This window comes from Mycetomoellerius zeteki, unplaced genomic scaffold (genome assembly GCF_001594055.1).
Source record: "Mycetomoellerius zeteki isolate Tzet28-1 unplaced genomic scaffold, Tzet1.0 scaffold473, whole genome shotgun sequence".
In the NCBI taxonomy this organism is placed as follows: Eukaryota; Metazoa; Arthropoda; class Insecta; order Hymenoptera; family Formicidae; genus Mycetomoellerius; species Mycetomoellerius zeteki.
This window is the reverse complement of record NW_017257472.1, coordinates 27706-28018: the sequence shown is the minus strand read 5'-3', so window position 1 is coordinate 28018 and position 313 is coordinate 27706.

Here is a 313-nt window from a genome sequence, read left to right as displayed (position 1 = left end):
CGCAAGACGAGACTCGAATGAAGCAGTGTACCTCCGTGCGAGGCGATTTGTATTTATATACTTTTCGAAAATTAACAAAAAAAATTGCTTACGTAATAATATTTTAAATAATAAATTCTAGAAAAACGTTCTAAAAGAATCTTTCTCACCTATGTCGCATGCTATGTCGCAGTTCTCCTTTTTTCTGAGAAAAAAGAATTTTCTAGAAGATTGAATAACGAAATTATTTCATGCACTATCATGTCACGAACATGTTCAAACTTGTAATATTCAGGCGTTAAACGAAAAAATTCTAAAGAATTACAATGTCGAA